The following is a 21,015-nucleotide window of genomic DNA, read 5'->3' on the forward strand; positions in this document are numbered from 1 at the left end:
CAGGAATTGGCCTCCATATTTGTCACAGTTGCACATAATACTGCATTATCACAACAAAAAGAAATCATGTAAAGTTACATTTTGTTCATCTATCTTGTCAAAAGCAATTTCTTTCTCTAATGTGCATTAACTAACTGTTCTCTAAAGGTGACTACCCTCGCAAGTCGAAGGAATAGGGGATAATACCTTATCCGGATTTTCTTCTGATATGTGTTATTAGCTAGATGTTACCATACCGGCCCCTTAACCGCAACCCCCACCGCCTTTGACAACCCAGCTTTGAAAATGCTACAATGTAAACAGGGTACATGATAAACTTGAGAATGGCTTGATCAGGATTAACCCGTCAGCCGTGGTGTCAATGCCCCTGAGATTCGTTGGCATCTTAGTGGACTGGAATATCATTACTGTAACTATTTATACTGTGGAAAGCTGTTGCAGTAAATGCCGTTTAAATGTGCCCATGAACAGCAAGATATTTTGTTAGATCCATATATTTACCAACTAAAGTGGTTACTCCTTTTTAATATTAGTATTTTTTTGCTTAGCTTATCAGTAAACCAACCAAATTAGGCTGCCACGCGACAATTTATATTTGGATGAAATGCATTAATACTAAATTTATCTTTCTAAAGAAGTTTAAGTTGCACCTGTAGAATAATGACAAAAAATGTTGACTGAATAAAAACAAATATTTGCATTGCTTTTTATCTCTCTCACTCTCTCTCTCTCTCGTCACATGATATAAGTTTTGATTAATTAAATACCTATCACTTTTAAAGCCCTTTGTTGAACTGTCATTGGTTTCACCTACATAAACGACTGTGGTTCGGATAGCTACAGTTCCTGTAAGATTATTAGCCCTTAGCCTGCTAAATTTCTAAAATGGACCGGTCCATCATTTGATTTGGGCAATACCATTTTCATTTCAAGGGGAGTACACTGACTAAATAACGAACAGTACAGACCATGGTCCGTGCAGGCTGATCTTGGTCTGTACTGGTCGCAAAGGCAGAACCATTTGCTGCTAGCAGGCTAAAGGTTGATATGAGCCGTGCCATGAGAAAACCAATATAATGGGCTTGCGACCAGCATGGATCCAGACCAGCCTGCGCATCCGCGCAGTCTGGTCAGGATCCATGCTGTTCGCTAACAATTTATCTAATACCAATAGGCTTTGAAAGCGAACAGCATGGATTCTGACCAGACTGCGCGGATGCGCAGGCTGGTCTGGATTCATGCTGGTCGCAGAGCCACTATGTTGGTTTTCTCATGGCATGGCTCATATTATGGGGTATTAATTGTGCAGATTTCGAGGTTGTGTCTGTCAATAAAATCAGACCCTAACGAACAGGCGAAATTATAATTTGTTTCATCTCCAAAGTTTCGCCAACGAAAAGAAGATCTCAAAAGTCTGAAATCCATGAATTAATATACCCACGAAAAAGCGGTTTTGATAAAAAATACAAAACGTCATGTCCACGAAAATCATTTCTTTGTATTTTCTTTATACGTGTTAGTTGAGGTAACTGATATCTCGGTTATTGTAAAACGTATTCAAGAATGTCTGAAACCAATAACTGGACGAATCATCCATGTCAAATAATATGTTACTAGCTACGGAACTAGATCTACGTATAGTTCTGGCTTTGTTACAACCACATTTGTAATAAAAACCAGATTTGTAATAATTATAACATTTCTCGTTTTTTTTACAAAAGTGGTTGCAAATGTTCAACCACATTTGTAATAACCAGATTTGTAATAAAAATCGCCAACTTTTTTTTTCGAGAGATGTGTTTTCCCACGTGATATTCAAGCTAATGCATGCGTTATTTAGCACGTGCAGGTCGAATTGAACTGTCCTGGGTCATTTAAGACTCCAAATGTTTTACCTGAAATCCTTGTTCATGCACATATTTTACTTTAGAAAATTATTACATTTCTCGTTTTTATTACAAAAGTGGTTGCAAAGGTTCAACCACATTTGTAATAACCAGATTTGTAATAAAAGTCGCCAACTTTTCTTTTCTGGAGATGTGTTTTCCCACGTGATATTCAAGCTTATGAATGTGTTATTAAGCACGAGCAGGTCGAATTAAACTGTCCTGAGTCATGTAAGACTCCAAATGTTTTACCTGAAATCCCTGTTCATGGACATATTTTACTTTACAAAATTATTACATTTCTCGTTTTTATTACAAAAGTGGTTGCAAAGGTTCAACCACATTTGTAATAACCAGATTTGTAATAAAAATCGCAAACACTTTTTTTCGAGAGATGTGTTTTCCCACGTGATATTCAAGCTTATGCATGCGTTATTAAGCACGTGCAGGTCGAATTAAACTGTCATGGGTCATTTAAGACTCCAAATGCTTTACCTGAAATCCTTGTTCATGGACATATTTTACTTTAGAAAATTATTACATTTCTCGTTTTTATTACAAAAGTGGTTGCAAAGGTTCAACCACATTTGTAATAACCAGATTTGTAATAAAAGTCGAAAACTTTTCTTTTCTGGAGATATGTTTTCCCACGTGATATTCAAGCTTATGCATACGTTATTAAGCACGTGCAGGTCGAACTTAACTGTCATGGGTCATTTAAAACTCCAAATGTTTTACCTGAAATCCTTGTTCCTGGACATATTTTATTTCAGAAAATTATTACATTTCTCGTTTTTATTACAAAAGTGGTTGCAAAGGTTCAACCACATTTATAATAACCAGATTTGTAATAAAAATCGCAAACTTTTATTTCGGGAGATGTGTTTTCCCACGTGATATTTAAGCTAATGCATGCGTTATTAAGCACGTACAGGTCGAATTAAACTGTCATGGGTCATTTAAAACTCCAAATGTTTTACCTGAAATCCTTGTTCATGGACATATTTTACTTTAGAAAATTATTACATTTCTCGTTTGTATTACAAAAGTGGTTGCAAAGGTTCAACCACATTTGTAATAACCAGATTTGTAATAAAAATCGCAAAGTTTTCTTTTCCGGAGATGTGTTTTCTCACGTGATATTCAAGCTTAAGCATGCGTTATTAAGCACGTGCAGGTTGAATTGAACTTTCTTGGGTCATTTAAGAACTCGAAATGTATTACTTGAAATCTCTGTATAGATATTTGTCCTAAGACACTGAACTGGCATTTTTAAAGGTTCTAGCTTGATAGAAGATGTCGGAAAATAGTTATGAATCTGGTCCAGAAATTCTTATGTATATATATCTTTTCAAACAAATTTTACATGCCAAAAGGCCTGTAAACAAAAGCCATTTCATATCAGCAGGTTTTAGTGGATTCTTTATGTAAGCTAATTCGTACCTATATACCACACATGCGCAAAATAATTTCTGTAAGGATTAGTTCGTCAAAATTTCATAAATACCATCTACTTTTAATTCTTAATGACCCTAATCCCGTTGTAAACAGTTGTCGTCTTGGGGTATTCAAGATCATATTCAGTGAAAGGTCGTTTTTGCATTAAGCCTATACTCTTACAGCTTACCTGACAGATGGACATAGACACGAACACCAATGGCAAATATTGGACTTCAGCAGAATCATTTGATATAGGAAATAATCAAATAACAAGCTTATTAAGATTTAGCTAAATTTATTAGGTCTATATCCTTTAGACCCTTTAAAGACACATGATCACAAATAAAGCAAAATTACACAACAAGTATCGTAGTATCGTAAGCAGGCATGAAGTAAGGGACAATGCTACAAAATCAGGGTTACAACATAGCTTTTAGTATCAGTCAAGTCAGTGTCTTTGACTCTAATGACCCCAACACCTAACGTCTTCCACGATTCACGTGCTGAGTCAAAGCAGGCGACAGATGCAAATAGTTACAGACACACATACACACGAACATTTACACACACGCACACGAACGCGCACACGCACAACCTGGCAGAAATAAGTATATAAAAAGAAAAAAACTCATACTAGAGTTGTGGGGGAAATCATTACTAGTGTAAAGTGTTATACTTAGAATTTTTAGATTAAAGTTATTGTTTATGGCATCTCTTTTACTTTGAAAGCTATTGATTTGAAACTTAAAATATTTCTTTAAAATCAAAGATTACACTAGTAGAAACAATCTCCATAACCCCTAATAGAAGAGAGAGTTATGCTTCGTTTGCACCGAGAACCTTTATGGTACAGTTTTATATAAAGATTAATTTATCAGTAACTTTCAAAGGTATTGACTGGAAACTGAAATTGGATCTCTACTATAACACTTTACACTAGTAATGAGTTTTTTTTCTTTTTACATATTTATGCCACATTTTAATTTAGATTTTGTTACATATAAAAGTATTGTTAAGCTCTTATGTATATTTCTACCAGCCAAGTTGTGCGTGTGCGTATGCGCGTTCGTGTGCGTGTGTGTAAATGTTCGTGTGTATGTGTGTCTGTAACTATTTGCATCAGTCGCCTGCTTTGACTCAGCATGTGAATCCTCAGCATGTGAATCGCGGAAGACGTTAGGTGTTGGGGTCATTAGAGTCAAATACACTGACATGACTAATACTAAAGGCTATGTTGTAACCCTGATTTTGTAGCATTGTACCTTATTTCATGCCTGCTTACGATACTACGATACTTGTTGTGTAAATTTGCTTTATTTGTGATCATGTGTCTTTAAAGGGTCTAAAGGATATAGACCTAATAAATTTAGCTAAATCTTGATAAGCTTGTTATTTGATTATTTCCTATATCAAATGATTCTGCTGAAGTCCAATATTTGCCATTTGTGTTCGTGTCTATGTCCATGTGTCAGGTAAGCTGTAAGAGCATGGGCTTAATGCAAAAACGACCTTTCACTATAGATGATCTTGAATACCCCAAGATGACAACTGTTTACAACGGGATTAGGGTCGTTTAGAATTAAAAGTAGATAGTATTCATGAAATTTTGAAGAATTAATCCCTATAGAAATTATTTTGCGCATGTGTGATATATAGCTACGAATTAGCTTACATAAAGAATCCACTAAAACCTGCTGATATGAAATGGCTTTTGTTTACAGGCCTTTTGGCAAGTAAAATTGTTTTGAAAAGATAATATACGCAAGAATTTCTGGATTAGATTCATAACTATATTCCGACATCTTCCATCAAGCTAGAACCTTTAAAAATGCCAGTTCAGTGTCTTCGGACAAATATTTATACAGAGATTTCAAGTAATACATTTCAAGCTTCTTAAATAACCCATGAGAGTTCAATTCAACCTGCACGTGCTTAATAACGCATGTATAAGCTTGAATATCACGTGGGAAAACGAATCTCTCGAAAAAAAGTGTTTGCGATTTTTATTACAAATCTGGTTATTACAAATGTGGTTGAACCTTTGCAACCACTTTTGTAATAAAAACGAGAAATGTAATAATTTTCTGAAATAAAATATGTCCATTAACATGGATTTCGGGTAAAACATTTGGAGTCTTAAATGACCCATGACAGTTTAGTTCGACCTGCACGTGCTTAATAACGTATGCATAAGCTTGAATATCACGTGGGAAAACACATCTCTCGAAAAAAAGTGTTTGCGATTTTTATTACAAATCAGGTTATTACAAATGCGGTTGAACCTTTGCAACCACTTTTGTAATAACAACGACAAATGTAATATTCTTTTAAAAGTAAAATATGTCCATGAACAAGGATTTCAGGTAAAACATTTGTTTGGAGTTTTAAATTACCCAGGACAGTTTAATTCGACCTGCACGTGCTTAATAACGCATGCATTAGCTTGACTATTACGTGGGGAAAACACATCTCTCGAAAAAAAGTGTTTGCGATTTTTATTACAAATGTGGTTATTACAAATGTGGTTGAACCTTTGCAACCACTTTTGTAATAAAAACGAGAAATGTAATAATTTTGTAAAGTAAAATATGTCCATGAACAGGGATTTCAGGTAAAACATTTGGAGTATTAAATGACTCAGGACAGTTTAATTCGACCTGCACGTGCTTAATAACGCATGCATTAGCGTGAATATCACGTGGGAAAACACATCTCTCGGAAAAAAAAGTTGGCGATTTTTATTACAAATCTGGTTATTACAAATGTGGTTGAACATTTGCAACCACTTTTGTAATAAAAACGAGAAATGTTATAATTATTACAAATCTGGTTTTTATTACAAATGTGGTTGTAACACGGCTTTAAGACTAAGGGCCGTTTTATTTGTTCTCGCAAGATTTCTGTCATTTGCTGGTATTGGTATAAATGTTTGATTCCCAAAAGAAGTTCCATGCAATTATCAAAATGAGTTTCAGTGAATGTCATTTTACTCAAAGGATTTGCTAATGTTGCTTTAACATAATTTGGCGTCCATGTGTGTTCTTTCCACTTGCATCATGATAAGGAAAATGACTTTCGATATTCATTGAATACCACTGACTGATACACTGTGTAAGCGGGAAAAGCTGTGATGAATTCGGAATACATGAAGTCCGTGTTTATTCTTATTTACTCCTACATGACAATTGCTGAATTTAAAGACGTGTTTAAATGCATCTATATGTAAATATGTGCATCATGCAGAGAGGTTGGGCTTGCATATAAAGCATATTTCCCATTTTATTTCTGTTTACTAATCCTATGAATGGAATGACTGCAGTATGCTGACTATGATTTATTTTCGTTGTATTTGTTAGACGGCATCCTTGAAAGTCAGTTTTGCATGTCTGTGTATAAAATGTACTTAGTGTTACCTTCTAGAAATAAAGAATCATCAAGGAGAGAGTTTCAAATGAGCTCAGCTTTCTACTCAATCTTTCATGCTTTAATTATGTAGCGTTACATGTTGTAAATATATATGTAAATTGTCTAAACCAAAGAATCATCATCATCATCATTATTCTCATCATCATCATAATTATTATTATTATTATCATCATATTATTATTATTACTATCATAATTCATATAAATTCCAGAAGTCCTCAGAGGTTTTTACATGCACCAAACTTGACAAACATAAACTACACTTTTTATACTATTACAAGCACAGATTAAACAACTTTATTTAACATTGCATCCAAGCCCTGATAATGACAATGGCTATTGATAATGATTTTTTGGTAAAATGAAACATGGTACCAAACGACTATATTTTATTTTTAAAAAAATATTTATAATTACAGAAATGCGGAATATGATATACATTGTTGTAATTATGATATAAACCAGTTCTCTACTTTTTGTTGGATTTAACGTCGCACCGACACAATTATTGATCATATGGCGGAGGAAGACTCATTTTGCCCTTCCGTGCATTATTTCATCACGGGCGGGCACCTGTGTAGAACCAGCGACGTTCCCTGAGCAAGCCTTCCCCGCGTAAAACCAACGACATTCCATAGACCGGCTGGGTGGCTTCCTCACATGAAGAATTTCACGCCCCGAGTGAGGCTCGAACTCACATCGGTGATGGGCAAGTGATTTAAAGCTAGCGACATTAACCACTCGGGCACGGAGGCGCCTTATATAGCAGTTCTACACAAATTCGCTACAATGAATGTCATGTTTATATGGATCGTCAGCTACGGCATATCTTATTTTTAGTTCACACGGGTCGTAAACCCGCAATCCAATTCCCGCTGTGAACACGCTGTTAAACGATTTCATACTTTGTTCACACTTCATTGTGATAATGTGGCCTTTTTATACATTACAAAGCAGATATTTCACATAAATGACATTTGTCATGTTTGTGTCGAATAACATTGTACTTTTTTCGAGAACATTATTTTTTTCTGACGCGCAACACTATGCCCCCTCTTTAATTACCACCCGTGAATATAAAACCCAGAAAAATAAAACATACAAATAAACAGTTAAATTATGTAAACAGAAACTACAGTTTTATATTTTGGAATTATACAGTCAATATAATATCGAATTCCATATTTTTGGTGTGTCATATATAAATCCTACGCCAAACTTGGTGGAAATGAACATGCTGGCAAAGTTCACCCAACTTAGGGCGAGTAGCTTTAACTCATCATAGTTAAAATCTTTTTGCGTGTTTTTTAATTAAACCAAAAGTATTTTTTTTATAAAACTGTGTAAGTTAATATTTCTATTCTTTCAATGGCTTTTCTTTTGATCCCCCTCAACCCCTCCCCTAATCCAAACTTCTCTTTATGATACTAACGCAATCGTTAAACAATGGCTGATAAAAATACCAAATGTATTGGTCTGCCGTAGATAAAAACAAATGTTGTGCATAACTTGCTTTATTGGCAAGTTGTCGCTGGTAACTATTGAATTTGTAGTAGATAACAATTTATTAACTTTGTTGTATTCTACTTGAGCATACATGTACATGCAAATATATATATGAGCCCCGTCATGAGAAAAACCAACATAGTGCGTTTGCGACCTACATGGATCCAGACCAGCCTGCGCATTCGAACAGTCACGTCAGGATCCATGCTGTTCGCTTTCAACGCCTATTGCAATTAGATAAATTGTAAGCGAACAATATGCGCTGTCTGGATCCATGATGGTCGCAAGTGTACTATGTTGGTTTTTTCATGGTGCGGCTCATATAAAGTTACAAATGCCATGCAGCAGTTGTTAGTTCATATTCCAAATAACTGTACTATATTAATATCAAAATTGTTATATCACAATAGATGCATAATATTCATTTATTAATATGTATAACGTAAAGCGAATGAAACTTATGGCCAATTAAAACAATAACATTTATATTGATTTCGAAAGTATAATGAGCGTATTAAAAATACATGGCTAAGTTCTTTTTAACCCTTATCCTGCTAAGTTTCTATAATGAACTAGTCCATCTTTCAAGTTGGACAGTACCATTGATTGTTAAATGGGGTGACTACCAAAAAGATACTGACTGAATGGCGAACAGTGCAGATTTTGATCAGACTGCATGGAGGTGCAGGCTGATCAAGATTTACACTGGTCGCAAAGACAGAATCAGTTGCGTCCAGCATGATAAGTGTTAACATTACACATTGTCGGAAGACATTTAAAATATCTGGGTACATGTATATTTGGACTTGACCTATAATGTATAAACTTATGTTGTGTTAAGGGGACGCATACTTTGAAATTAGAAAAAAGTGGGTGGGGTATGATAAAATTTACCTGCAAAAAAGTACAAGGTTTTGGTACATGAAATGGATACTGTTGCAACTGTTATAAGTACACAAAGGATTGCTCACTAAAATAAAAATGAGAAAACTGAAACAAGAAAGTTATTGTTGAATTACATAAGACTTATTGTGTACATTCAAAGTCAACAATTAAGACTTTTTGGTGCGAAAATAATAGTGCTTCACCTTGTCCAAACATTTATCAATGTCCTACAGATTCTTATTTAAAGAAAGAATGTGAAATATGGTCACTGTCTTGCTTTTCATTTCGCATATGTAAGCTAAAACACATTATTTAGTTTGTTTACAAAGTAGTGCATAAGAAAAGATACGGTGGTCAAGGAATGCCACATTCCAAAACTAAAAGAGTATATTCCCCTTAATACATTAAACATTATCGTTACAGAAGTCTAGTGGCTTACAATAAGGGCCTAGAAATGTTGCCATTATTAATTTTTAACTTGGTATTCATGAACTACAATGCAATTAAATGTCAAAACACATTCAACAAACTTTTGAAAATGTATTGTCTTAAAAATCCCTAAAATAACAGAGTAAGGTATGAAATTTGGTTGAGAGGTCCAATCAATTTGTATATGTGCAAAAGTAACATTCTAATCTTGTTCACAAAAGTTACTAATACACAGCAGGCATGTCAATGATCAAAACTGGACGAATATACAGTTATCCTCACTTTAATGTCATTTATAATTTGTCCTTGAATTCTCCACCATACTTTTCATAACTCTGTTTGCACGAGTTGCACGAGAATGCTGTCATTCACGTAAAAAAATGGGGTCAAATAAGTTGTAAATGCAATATCATCTAAACGTAATTACTGGATTATGCAGTTCAAGATAAACTTTATCTCATAACGTAACGAACATGTATAATGTTGTAACAACAACTTTACTTACACTGATTTAAATAGCAGTCGGTTTATAAGTGACTTTATTGATTCATTTTGTGTTTTGTTATTGTTGTCAAAAAGTATAACGGAAGTGCCTCACAATTGAAGCGGAAACCAGTTTGATGCGCAAAGTAGTCCAATGTAAGTAATATTTTTTGACAAATGTCCACAGAAATTAATAATTTTCTAATATTAAAGACGAATATCTGAATAGGATTCATTATTTGATAAGAAATTATAATCATCGACATGTTTTTTTAAAAATCGTACACGTGCTGACACCTAAGTTGTCTCCCGTTGTTTATTAGAGTTACCTTTCGTCCGGCGCAGTAATACATTTGCAGTGAATCGCCGAGAAGTCGTGGGAAAATTAAAAACCATGTAAATAAACTAAAACTAACCACCTTTTCAAGATGAATTTCAAGTGATCGCCATTATGCATTTAACCCGCCTGACCTGTGTAGCATCTTAGATATCTGTTCTAAGGTATTCATTGTGTAGAATGTCATGTTATGCCCTTGCAATGCTAATCCCACTCTGACTTTTTTTGTTTACATTTTTATCAATGAGAAATATGGCGTCCATCCCGAGCTGAAATGACGTGGCGTTAAATTTTTACATGTTTAAGCAAATCTGGTGTGTTAGAAAGAAAATATCATCCCTTCAACATTATTTGTAACACTGTTATTGTAAAAAACCTGTTTTTTCCTTATACAAAATCTTAATATTTTGTGTTGAATGTACTTTCACAAAGACCTCTGTTTTCCTATTACATTCATAGTACCACATCCTTATCCACAAAATACTGAATATTACAGGTGTCCATCAGTATTATATCAGTTTAGGAATATGTATTTTATTTTCCCACCATCAATTTCTTGAATATGCACCCCTTCCGCATTTCTGTATGAACTGTGAATGTAGCAATAATGTAATACTTCAGGGTATTGTGACCTACTTTACTCATTGGGACTTTAAGCTTAACTGTAATTTTATTATAAGGTTTCAGACTACTTTAAGTAATTATTTATCTAGTTTGATCTTGAAACTGTTGATTTAGCCCAGCCTCACCTACTTTATTAATTTATAAAAGTAGTAATTTTTGTTAAATCACTAGAAACAGCTGACTTCCTGGTTTTGCAGACATACTGTTGTTGTTGTACTTGCAATGCATTGTGGGTAGTTGCTTAGCAACTGCTGCCTGAAGACTTTGTTTACTCTACTGTAGATAGAAATGTCATTTAACTTTAAGGCGAATATGCTTCCTAGAAACTCCCTTAAAAGGAAATTTGAGGTTATAATCTTTTAGATTATTCATTTTTCTTTCTTTTCATACTAATTTTATTTATGATCTTAAATGTTTTGATGGAAATATTGGCTTTAGTTTCCTTACAGTCTAAGTTCACAGCTTCCACAACCCCACAGTTTTTAGTGTGAAGCTGGGTTCACATTTATTTGTGTGGAGTTCACATATCCTCACATTTTTGTGTGTGCACTTCCACAACTATTTTTGTGAAGTCTGGGAGGTATAAATACCCCACTCTGCCTGTTTTCAGGGTTCACAATCTTAAATCTCTGGTTTTGAGTGGCTGTTATAGTCAGATAATTTTAAGGAAATATTTAAAGAAGTCTAGCAAATTTTATACAAAGATAGTCATACTTGGTGTGTTTTTTACCTGCAGTATTTTAATATTTTAACTTTTGATAAGCATTTTTGAACTCTTAGTTGAATAAAACTGCTATTTTTCATTGGATCAACTTTAAATTTTAACTGTTGCTCTGAGTTGTGTATTAGAAGCTTACTGACAGTTATCAAAATTATCAGAGGCTGGGCTTGATTATTATCTTTAATGAATAATAGACCTTACAAGTAAAAATACCATATTATCACAATATTCTTGAGAACTGTGAATTATTTACAGAATTACTGTGTGAGTTTTATTAAATGATGACTGTTGCTGAACATGAATTGTTTCTGTTGAAATTCTTACTTCAATAAACTATAGTTTAACTGTCAAAGGAGTTGATAATTTCTGTAGTTAAGTGCTAGAAAACCGGCCAGCCTAATAGTACCTCCAGTTGTTTAACATACTTATAGAAGAATTGTCTATATATAAGTTTCCCAAAGGGCTTACACTTCAGCCAGGGTGCAACACTTATAATCAGGCTACAACTATCTGCCAATTGCATCATACCGAGTCAGCATAATCATAGAAATAGATTCCATCAATTGAAGTTTACACAGAAACTACGTCGGCCATAGCGTAACAATATGCGTCCCCTTAAGTTATCTTTTACAAGAGCTTAAATGTACTCTTTCTAAATTCGTAGATTCATTTAGAGCCCAAATATACTTCTACTACATCAGTATCTAATCAATAGAATGTCGTTTCCAAAACTGTCAAAGTATTTTTTTACAAATAAGTTTGAAACAATCTAAATGACTTTATGCCAAAATAAAACACAGATTCAGTTGTATATTATGTAATTTTTAAATATTGTTTTTCATTTGTATAGGGGCCTGTTGGAGGTCGTATGTATTCTATAAAAAAAATAGAAATGCGTCACAGACACGGATGCCCCCGCTACATGAGAAAGTCAAAGGCATAAGTTATTCATAGTAACAACTAAGGGAAGTTAATCTTTAAAAAAATCCTAAGTCCGCACAAAAATCCTTGCTAGGTAGAGATAGGTCAAAATACTTTTCAAAATTAGATGAAACATGCATGTTGTACTACAGAAAAGTGGTCTTGTTTTTTCCCTAGGACCAGTAATAACCAGTTTAAATATTAGCTATTTATAGTAACAACAAAGGGAAGTAATTCTAAACTAGGGACCTGGTTCTTGCGCATGACATTCTGTCTCATGAGGGCACACAACTGAGGCAACTTGCATCAAAATCCCTCCATGCACGAAGAAGAAATGTTCAAGACAAAGTCATTCTTGTATGTGACCTTTTGCCTCTAAGTGTAACCTTGACCTTATACCTAGGGACCTGTTTTTGCTCAAGACAAATCGTCTATCCATGCTTATTATTTGTGTCAAATCATTTTGAAACTGGACCACGCATGTCAAAATTATGGACCGCACACGAACATCACCCTTTCCCGAACATACAAACAAACAAACGGACAAACACACACACGGACAGGGGTAACACTTTCGAACAATCAGAACAAAAAAGGTATTAAAATTGTTTTTTAATTTGTATCAAAATTTAACAAGAGCTGCTTTTGAGAAAAGCGCATGTCTCCCACAACTGCCTAATCATCTTAATAGTATGTCAGTCTTTATATACTGTTTACTCACAACAAATATACCCTTGAAGAGTAATTTGGGTAATTCAAGGGCCATACTTTCAAAGTGCTTGGGCCGGTTTGGCAAGTTATCGAACTTGGCCGAGGACTTATGGTCAAACACATTTTGTTCAAGTTTAGTGAAGATCAGATGAGAAATCTTTGACTTAGAGCGCGGACAAGAGTAAAAAGGCCTATTTTCGGTAATTCAAGGGCCATAATCTGAAGTGCCTGGACCGATTTGGCTGCTAATAAATTTGACCGAGGACTTATGGTCAAACATATTTTGTTCAAGTTAAGTGAAGATCGGATGAGAAATGTTCGACTTAGAGCGCGGACAGGAGTAAAAGACAGATTTTCGGTAATTCAAGGGCCATAACTCCAAAATGCCAGGGCCGATTTGACTAATTATCGGTCTTGGCCGAGGTCTTATAGTTAAACACATTTTTTATAGTTTGGTGAAGATCGGATGAGAAATGTTTGACTTAGACTGCGGACAAGATTTGTGACAGACAGTCAGTCAGACAGACAGACATACAGACAAACAGACAGACATACACACAGACTGGAGTAAATCAATACATCTCCCAAATTATTACCGTAAATGTCACGTGATGGTACATAAACTGATTGTTAAGGTTTAGGAGTATATCATCAAAACACGGAAATATTTGATAAATTAACAACAACTTTACTAATATTTTACATGACCATTACATGTTCTGCCGTACTGTCCCTTACGACGAATACTTAAAATATTCTGAAAAAGTTGTCCCCCTTTGAAAATGAATATCATTTGTAAATAAATAAAAATAAGCAATGTGTCTGAAATTATTAGTACTCCACCTCTGATTCATGTGGGGAAGTTTGCAGTTACCTGCGAAGAACAGGTTTGTACTGGTACAGAATCTAGGAACAATGGTTAGGTTAACTACCCACCGTTACATGACTGAAATACTGTTGAAAAACGGCGTTTAACCCAAAACAAACAAAAACAAAACGTAATTGTAAGGGGTTAATTAGCAATTACAATTATTTGCCTGCAAAAGTATTCAGTTTTTTTTTATTGCGATGGTATAACGGAAAATGCATTAACTTACCAGAACTGACGTCACGGGTTCTGGACTTGGTTAATGTCCCCTCCAAAAGTATGATTTTCTGAAATAAAACAAACAAACAAAGTCACTTAACAAGTTAGCCTGGCAGCTTAATACACATAAATGATATAAAATATGAAACCTGATTTAGCGAAAAGTTTTTTCATTTCACGTGTTTAATATACTAGTCGTTATGTATACTGTTGATATTTCATTTATTCGCATAATGATCTATTTACGGGTGACCACTTTTCAAAAACACAACACAATGATGGATCATTACGTAATAATAATAATTAGTTTTGCTTCAAAAGTATTTTATATCTGGGTGTTTATTTTCTCCTCCTGTTTATTTTAAATTCTTGAATCAGAGGGTATATACATCTGCTTTCTGAATTCTTAAGCGTCAATAGCCTTGTGGAAGAGAGCGTCTTCTTCGAGTGCGGGAGGTCGTGGGTTCAATCTTTGGCCGCGTCATACAAAAAAAAGAAACAAAAAAAACGTGAATACGGCACCAGTAGCTCCCTTGCCTGGCACTCAGCATTAAGAAGGAAACTGGGTATCCTCTCTCATACCCTAGTGGCGATAACGAGGTTTCGGAGACGATCAATGTAAGTTGTAGAACTTGCTTCACAATATATCTAAAATAAATTAGTGTAAATCAATTCTTAAGCATTGTAGTAATTCTGATATTATATTATCGGATTAAAATGTCTACGTTAATAAATTACAGTTTGTGGTAATTATACAGTGAATAGTACAATTCTGAATTCTATTGGACCAGAACATAGCCCTAGTTACCCATTTTAGGACGAGGCGAAAGACTGTCAGACTACGAAACAAGTGGTCGTGATTTCGAGCCCCGGCTCATCAAGCTAGATATTATTAACATTTGGAATATCAGTCCTGTGTGTGGGTGCTTTACAACTAACACGCTAAAGAACCAGAGAAGCTTCTGAAAGTGTAGCGTCTTCTATTTGTTGTCCATTCCTCCCAGTAACATTTTAGGTAAACGGCTACAAATAAGCTTACAAACAAACAAACAAAGGCGAGTCCAAATATGGGCTATTACTGCTTTGCACGACTCCAACTGCAATCAGTATTGTAGTCACCTATTTATGTACATTGTAATCTTAGCTAAACTTTTAACTGAACAAAAAATATTTTCTAAAAAAAAATACTTAATTTCTTCGCTCACATCGGTTTTATCTTCCCTGTGTTTTTCTAAAATATCATTTTTTTAGCTACTTGCTTTTGTTTTCCTATTGTGCTAACAGAAAACTTGAAAAGAACAGTTATACATCACATATGCGAAGGTTGAAATTTAGTTCAGTATAACCTAGTCTATTCACAATATCCCGCCTTAAGTAGTAGGCAACAATAAGGAAGTGGTTACGCGGAAAATAGTTCCTCTGTTTTATGGTGAATATTGGTGAATTTTTTAGTGAAAGACCTGCAATAAATGGCATAATTTAATAGAGAAGATATGAAATATATAGGTACATGTACAATTTGACAGAATGAGAATGTTAGAATATGCATAACATGACTTTTTGATAGGGCCTGTTTTGCCTGTTTGCGGCCATCTAGAGAGTGAGAGTATTCATCATACGCATGTGATTTGGTTCAAAATGGTGGAAAAAAGAGCCGGTCAACCCCATGTTTATTGTGGCTAGAATTTTTTCTCTTGAATAGTTCTGTTGAGTTCAGCTACTTTTAGGGGGTTAGAATGCATGCAATAGTGTCCAGTGCCTCTAAAGAACATATAGTAAAAATAACTGTGCTCTTAGGCCTGATATAACAAACATAGATTTGACAAATTGAAAGCTCCAATCACTGTCTCGTAACGAGATATACAGTTTATTCACGGTATTTTCAAGTATATATAGCAATTTTCGAAAAATACAGTCCAAAAAAAACCGCCAGAATGTTTACTATTGGTCTAGGGTCTAAAATCTCCATTTTCGTATTGAAAAACTCTCCCCAAGTTCTGTAGGAATTACTTCCCTTGTATAATTCATTTATCTGTTGACATCAGTATATTAAAGTTTATATATAAAACGAAAAAAAAAAAAGAAAAAAAAATGGAAATAGCTTTAATAATAATAAATTATTAAATAGCTGACATATTTTGTCGGGGTTCATGCGAAATGAACGATAGAACAGGATCGGCAAATCCATGAACCGCGATAGCTTTTTCTCGATCCTATTCTGTCGTTCATTTCGCATGAACTCAAATAAAAAACTATATTTCTTATATTTACATTATATTATCTTTCCATTTGTAAACAGGGTATGTAAATATTAACATTTATTAAGTGTGTATATCCATTAATTTGAACTAGAAGTTCATAAGAAGGGATATAAATCAGACCCTTTCATATTGTACAGGAATTTCCTTCAATCGTATTTTGCTTGCCAACAGCAACAGCGTTTTCACTTCGTTTACAATCACGTATCAAAATCACATAAAGGCATTAAGTGTTCTTATCTTACAGGAAGATCGCAATTTATAACTTAATTACATGTCAGTGTATTGTCCGTAAGTATTGACCTGGCACTCATGAATATTCCGTTTATTTCCGTAAATTAATTCTCGATGTCCGAACATGAATAACGATGTAACTATAACATATATATAATTTCTTGATAACGTAATGGCACTTGTTCAGGTAGCTGTGCGGACAAAGCGTTTAGCTGCCAACCACTTGGTTGTGGGTTCGAGTCCTATGTCTGACTGGACATTTTTTAAAGTTTTATATGCAAACTAACCACTGTATCGTGATTTTTATGGTCCATTTACTGAAAGTTATCATATTCAACCGCTGTAGAAAAAGTGGAATAACAATGGTTTTAGAAGGATCTTATACAAAAACACATAGTACTTGTCACCAGCGTTTCCAGAAAACAAATACTACAAGAGATACAATTAAAATTCATAAAAAATATGATGTTTGAAAAATGTAACAATAATTTGAATAAAACAGGCATCGATAACATTATATTACATAAAAATATTTTTATGTGATTTCGAACCAGTGATAACATGCTTGGAAGTCAGACATGTTACCACTGCGCCACCGTGTCATCGATTAACTGTATCTGTTACTTTAGTATTATAGATATTTTCAGAATATAACTATTGCGTAAATTAACGTAAACGTCCGAAAATATTGGCGAAGATTAATGAGTGCCAGGTCAATACTTACAGACAATATACTCTATAATATCTAGTCATGTATTATGTTTATATACCAATGCCCTTTAACAGAAAATGCATATGGAATGTAAAGTTTGCTAAATAAATGGTGTCGTTGCTTTTATTGTTGTTGTTGTTGTTGCTGTTGTTGTTGTCGTTCTTGTTATTGTTTTTGTTAAAATGTATGTTATGACAGAACATGTACGTATACACCTTCAATCTTCACGCTATGAGCACACAGTGTGAACTAAATTTGTTAAGTGAATATACCATACAATATTTCTACATTTGTCAATAATTTACTAGAAAGCATATATAACGATATATTAAACGAGAGTGCTTAAGTGGCAGTAGATTTGAAAATTCCACAAAGCTGCGCTGATACCAGTGCAAAAAAAAATCATGAAAAATCCAATTTTGACAAATTCAAGGCAAGTTTTGAGCGAATGTATTGCATAGACTTAGCACTTCATTATGTGACATTTTCACCCTGTCGATTCTGTTGCTTCTGTGATAAAAACGAGTAAAACGCAGGTTTCAGGACTATAATTTTGAGGCAAAAATGGCCCGGAATGCACACCTTGCGCGACCTGTACCGTGTTATCTGCAAATGACTGACCTAAAACACATGTATATTTTAAAGCATGAGGCCAGACGAAAATAATGATGGGAAGAAAAGTGTCTCATAACCGTTTAATTTTTCCACAATTATGAGCTGACTCTAGATGGATGGATGACCGTTTCCATTTCGTCTGAATTCCGTTACCTCATGTAAGACTTTAGACCCGGCCGTCTACACGGAGCTAGGAAAATCGCTTCAAGCGCATATTTACTTTACACAATAAATACTCGTACGCAGGAATCCTCATTTACATAAACATCATAAATAACCAGTTGAATATAAATGCCTTTAAAGTGCATCTGTCTATTTTATTTAAAAAAAAATGTACCCGGGCCAAATGCGAAACTGGCCCCTGCCATTGATATTCTTGCAAGATTGCATTGAATCTGTCTCAAACGTTAATCAACAAAACAGGATGAATAAAAACAAAGATAAAGAGTCACGTCTACTTTGGGTAAATAAATGTAAATACACTGATTAATTCAGTTAAAACGCCTGTGGAAAAAAAAAACAACATTTAGTTGATTAAATACACAATTGAACGAAATTTAATCGTATTTACCTGCATAACTTACGTGGTCTGGACCGATGTGGGTATAGAAGGACGGACCCGCCGATGACAGAAATGATATCCTGACACCTGGTGGGTCTTCCATAAAGTCACTGTGAAATCATAGCTCTTAATCCAACATAAATATCGTTCACGTAAACACTGGCATTTAAATAAACTTATCTTTATTCCATATTATTCAATTATATTACCATATAAACAGCACGCAAGAGGAGTCGCCTAGCTACAAAATCATATATTGATCGGAATTATATATTAGATAACATCTATATATAAGTGTTGTTGCATCATGTGCTGTTTATGTGTTCTATAAATATTCATGAGACTGGTCCTTATCTTAATGAAATCGATATCGCTATTACATACTTGCATCTTGTATCATATTTCTTTGTTTGTTTGATTGTTTGTTTGTTTGTTTTTGTTGTTGTTGTTGTTGTTGTGAAGAACAAGAAGAGATTGTCAATTAAATGCGGCCGTTCAAATTTAAATGATAACATGCAAAAGGGAGGTAAAAAGTATACACATTTGAACTTCTAATGGATTTCAGCTGTTCATTTGATTGTCAAATCCAAATAATGGACGACTTTTGTTCATTGATATTCATAATAGCCTATCCCGTCACCATAGAAGTGTTTGTTATGTTGGGTTTAACGTTGCACTGACACAGTTATATGTTATACGGTGACATCATAGTTCTTGTGGTGGAGAAAGAACCCAGGTGCCCCCTCGGACATTATTTCATCACGGGCGGGCACCTGTGTAGATCCACCAACCTTCCTCACATAATGAATTCAACGTCCCCAGAGAGGCTCGGACACATATCGGTGGGACATCTCAATAATTATTTTGCTTATATTTTTAATGAAACCCATACCATTTGTATCCAAGTGTATAGAACTGTTAAATATTGATTCATACATATAAAGAGATGAGATTAATATAAATATTACACTTACCTTCCTCAAAATTTATGAATTTACTGGCTGGCAAATAAGTTCATATCCATATACCCGTTAGTGACAAATAATATGTTGCGCATTCAAGGTAAAACTCTTGTTGTCATTTTCTATTACTATTCATTCACAATTGTATAAAACATCCCACAATATAAATTTACAACACTAATTTCACTCCAACCATCTTTAAGTAGTATATAATTTGATTCACTTAAAAAATAAATGACCTCGCTCACAAACAATGATACACTGATGGATAAAATTATTTTTAAAGTTAAAACTTTTATGAAGAACAAATTAAGAAAAGAAGTATCCTTAACAATAAGAATTATAACACGTATTCAGATTAAACGTACATTAATGTCTCAGTGTTACGGATGGCGGATGTAACTCGTGTACATATAAATAGTATATGCGAAATATAAACCCGTTCATTGTATACGCTCTATTTCCTGCGATCAGATTCATGCGCATAAATTGTCTCAAATGTAAATACTTAACAACATCCTTTCAAAGATGAATAGCTCTTCCCAGTTTTAAAGGTGGTGAATCAGTTTAGCAACACTTTTGTGACATTTTCAATTTTCAGCAGAGATTTATTTAAGGAACAAAGGGGCCCATTTCATACAATTATATCCCTATTAGAAATGTATGTTTTTTGTTGTTGTTTTTTTTATTTAAGACACTGTAAAATTGTTCATTTCTTTTTTAATTTTGTTTTGTTTATTCAGTCATTTTTACGGATCATTAAACAAGATAAAATGCTGTTGTTAAAAAATGTCGACGCGGATGAACTTTTTAAATTAACTGTGGGAAAATTAAATGCAGTTCTCCATGTGGGACTTGACACGAGGACAATTAATATTGAAGAACGGGACTCAAGAGCCATGACCCAGCAAGAGACCGGGTCAAGTCTAGTAAGTGTCGCAGCTGAACAAGGAAGTTGGTTTTGCTAAATTTAACATGCGGCGATTTCAGTTTTTACCTGGTGAAAGCCTGATACTTTGCTTATATTGAAGTATTTAGTTTGATTTTATGGCAATTTAATGTTTAAATACCAAACTTTTCATACACTGTAAACAATGCTTAAAAACTATCCAAATTTAACTGAAACGGGAGATTGTGTTAATAATAAGTTTGTTTTACAGGGTGTGGTGTTTTTTGAACCTTGTAAAATTAACCAAAAGTCAAGAAAGTATCGACTC

At 34.2% G+C, this 21,015-nt stretch overlaps 1 protein-coding gene across 13 annotated transcripts in view; it reads right to left on the minus strand.

The window, feature by feature from the left end:
• Positions 1–20,286, minus strand: part of LOC123526291 (uncharacterized) — a 44,861-nt gene extending 24,575 nt beyond the window's left edge. For 2 of the 13 annotated variants that reach the window (XM_053523699.1, XM_053523694.1), the window contains exons 1-2: positions 18,846–19,796; positions 14,466–14,523 (exon numbers count right to left, since the gene is read on the minus strand). The gene's annotated coding sequence lies outside the window, so the exon portion shown is untranslated. The other 11 variants (XM_053523701.1, XM_053523696.1, XR_008367148.1 and 8 more) reach the window with 10 other exon arrangements.
• Positions 20,287–21,015: the final 729 nt, after the last annotated feature.

This window comes from Mercenaria mercenaria, chromosome 14 (assembly GCF_021730395.1).
Source record: "Mercenaria mercenaria strain notata chromosome 14, MADL_Memer_1, whole genome shotgun sequence".
In the NCBI taxonomy this organism is placed as follows: domain Eukaryota; kingdom Metazoa; phylum Mollusca; class Bivalvia; order Venerida; family Veneridae; genus Mercenaria; species Mercenaria mercenaria.